This window comes from Tiliqua scincoides, chromosome 3 (assembly GCF_035046505.1).
Source record: "Tiliqua scincoides isolate rTilSci1 chromosome 3, rTilSci1.hap2, whole genome shotgun sequence".
Taxonomy (NCBI): Eukaryota; Metazoa; Chordata; class Lepidosauria; order Squamata; family Scincidae; genus Tiliqua; species Tiliqua scincoides.
Genome location: NC_089823.1, coordinates 175009114 through 175012533, shown reverse-complemented (window position 1 = coordinate 175012533; position 3420 = coordinate 175009114). Strand labels below are relative to the sequence as shown.

The 3420-nt window shown below is 45.4% G+C and overlaps 1 pseudogene; it reads right to left on the bottom strand.

Annotated features, from left to right (window-relative positions):
* Positions 1–2060: 2060 nt before the first annotated feature.
* Positions 2061–2180, bottom strand: LOC136647024 (5S ribosomal RNA; annotated as a pseudogene).
* Between the last annotated feature and the right edge of the window lie 1240 nt (positions 2181–3420).

The following is a 3420-nucleotide window of genomic DNA, read 5'->3' as shown; positions in this document are numbered from 1 at the left end:
AGGGGCGACTAAACAGCCACCGGGTAGATGGGACTCGTCAGCCAGGGAAGGCAGCTCATCTGAGAGAAGGAAAACTCTGATCCCAAACCTCCACTGCCTTGTGGCTACATCCAGTTATGGAAAAGGCTTCAGCAGTCAACCTCGAGGCAAAATCCGGAGCCGGAGTCCCTGAGGAAGTTCATGGCTGAACACAGTCACGTTCTGGCAACTCCTGCGACGCCGCTGGAACCAACCGTATTGGCTTCTGCCTTCCCATTGGACCATTCCAGCGATGTGGAGAGGGGGGATTTGCTGCATGGGTAACAGTCTATCCTCCATATCTACTTTACCCAGGCTTTGCACACTGGAGAGGACACTCTGTTCCAGAACCACCATTCAGAGCACGATACCATAGTCTTCCGAGACTGAAGGATGCCAACAAGTTTTAGTTGACTTTCTCCAGATCTGGTCCAAGACTTCAAGATGCCTGAGGGGGCATACTAAAAGCTGCCCCCCTTACCCAATGGTTTTCCAGCCACTGCTTCTCCCACTCTTCAATGTTCTAGCTCAGCACTCTTCTTCAGATTTCCTCTTCCTCTGCCCCCTCTTCTTATTCTTTTTAATTAGGGAATAGAATGAGGAGGAGGAGCAGTGAAGATAAGTAGGTAAAGAATTCAGTCTGCTGCCTGAGGCAACCACTTCAAGCTGGCCTCATGGATGGGCCGGCCATGACTTTCCCCCTTAGTTTTTCTAAGAAATGTGATTTTGCTTGGGGATGTGGATTCCGGCATGGTGACATTTGAAATAGCAGCAATATGTGTATCACAAGCTTTCTTGTTAACCCTCCGGCACTGTCTATATCAGATCTTTGACTTCCTGCAGAAGGAAGTGGTGGCAAGATCAAGAAAATAACAGCTATAGTTCTGGTAAACAGCTTCAGTAACAAAAGCAGTTGCCAAAACAAGAAGCTGTGAAGCAACCCAAAATGGGAGAACCACCAAGGGCAGATCTGACACCATTCATTAAGAATGTTTTAGGAAGTCAAATGAAAAGGAGATGGCATGACCCAATTGATGTTGCTTTAACTCCAATTATCCAAGCAATTTTTCTTCTATGTTCCACCTCCTTTGGGAGGATGTTGGCAATATCATATACTCCTACTATTCACCAGTACATAAAGAAGGTTTAAAGCTTGGAAAAACGTAGAATTTGACCCATTTCCAAACAGATATGGTTATGCAGATTAACAGCCCAATCCTGAGCTGCCTGGTGTGCAAAAATGGCTGCCACTGTATCCTGCACGCAACCAGGCAGCCTACAGCAGCTCCTCAGGCGTCTCCTTCCCCCATATAAGGGAGGTACCCTACAATGGGACTACTAAATTCTGCAGCAGCTCTAGATAGGGGCTCAGGATCCGGTGCAGCTGAGCTCCACCAGTCCTGCTCTCCTCCTGCCCTGGTTCCTCCCCCCCCTTCCTCCTCCCCACCCTCCGTGCTCCCACACATCTGTGGGATGTGTCACATCATGTGTATCACAAGCTTTCTTGTTAACCCTCCAGCACTGTCTATATCACATCTTTAACTTCCTGCAGAAGGAAGTGGTGGCAAGATCAAGATCATCCCACAGATGACAAGCTGCACCTGCTGAAATTCTCTCTTCTATACACTTGTTAAAGGTCCAGTATCCCTAAAGTTGAAAGTTTGAGCACCCCTGGTCTACTTGAATCTGAGCCTCTCTCCCACCTTTAGTACTAACTTACTGGTGCCAGCAAGTATCCCAGGCCCATTGGCATGTGGACTTGGTTGCTCAGTGCATGGCTTGTTGCGTTTTCCAACAGCTGTAAAGGGTCTCACACCACCAGGACAAGCAGCCCATTGGCTTAAGGCCTGAATAGGATTGGGCCGTAAATCTGCTAATATGATATTGTTGCTGTGGTTTAAAAAAAAACTTATTATTAATGAATTGTATTTTATCTGGTTATTTTCAGGATTCTGAGTTATGCGTTTTGACATTATACACCATTTTGGGCTATGGAAAAGCATCATGGTTGGCAACCTTCAGTCTCAAAAGACTATGGTATAAGCCTACAGCACCCAGTATTCCCAGGCGGTCTCCCATCCAAGTACTAACCAGGCCTGACCCTGCTTAGCTTCCAAGATCAGACGAGATTGGGCATGTGCAGGGTAACAGTTGCTGCATAAAAGCATCATAAAACAATTTCAATCAATCAATCAATCAATCAAGATTAATGCCTGAAATAGAGCACAAATCAAGACTGCTCTTTTCTTTCCCGGTTCTCTCTGTACCCTCTTCAAATTCCTTCTCTCAAATCCTTTCTATTCTGCGAAAAAGGAAAGTGCCACTTTGCTTCCTTTCTTAACAGGCCACCCACAGCAGGTGTGTTAGGTGGGCTGCTGGGTTGCTCTAAGAAGTGGCCCACAATCTGCCACCTGGACTGCTTTACTTTGCCATGGTTCATGGTAAAGTCTTTCGTGGATACCAATAATCAACTAAAAGGGGCCTCTTGGTGGCACTCCCTACATGGCCCATACACAAATTGCAATTTTTTAAAATTATGTAGTACGGACTTCCCCAGGTCCCACTCAGTCTCTTCACTCCAGATATGGTAATATCCTGATACACTAAAGCAGGGAGAAATAACTGATGATATTTTGTGGTGCATCCTTGGGCCAAACTGGAGCCATTTCAATTTCCAACTCAGAAACCGACCAAGCTTTGTCACTAGGTCTACACTTAACAGAGACAGCAGCCATTTACAGCCCCTCGACCCAGTGTGCAAACATTTACACATTACATTTTTGGGAATACACTTGAAATGTGCACCAGAAACATCGTGCAATAAGTGGTCAAGCCCTGTAGGATCCTCAGCCTCACCCACTGGTCACTCATGTCCCATCCTTTCCTGTATACACACCTCAGTCATCCTCATATTGGCTCAAGGGAGAGGAAAATTATTGATATACATCTGCATACAGAACCATAACCAATATGACCCTGGGCGCAATCCTAACTCCTTATGTCAGTGCTTTCTAGCATTGACCTAAGGGCAATGCTGCTCTGAGGTAAGGGAACAAACATTCCCTTACTTTGAGGAGGCCTTGGTGAGTGACAGATCAACCGCAGGATGCAGCACATGGCCTATTGGCACTGGAAAGCACTGACATAAGGGTTAGGATTGCGCCCCCTGTCACATTGAGCACTAGGTGGCACTAACAGCATCTGACACTCATACCTTCCATTTCAGTTCCAATCACACAGTCTTAATAACAGATTACAAAGTGATTAATAATTTGTCATAATATTAAACTATATTATTTGTTCTGCGTTCATGTCCCATTTTCTGTTTGGTTTCAGCAAATCTGGTTATTTGTCTGATTAGCAAAAAAAACTAAAAGCAAACGGAATTTTAAGAAAATAGTA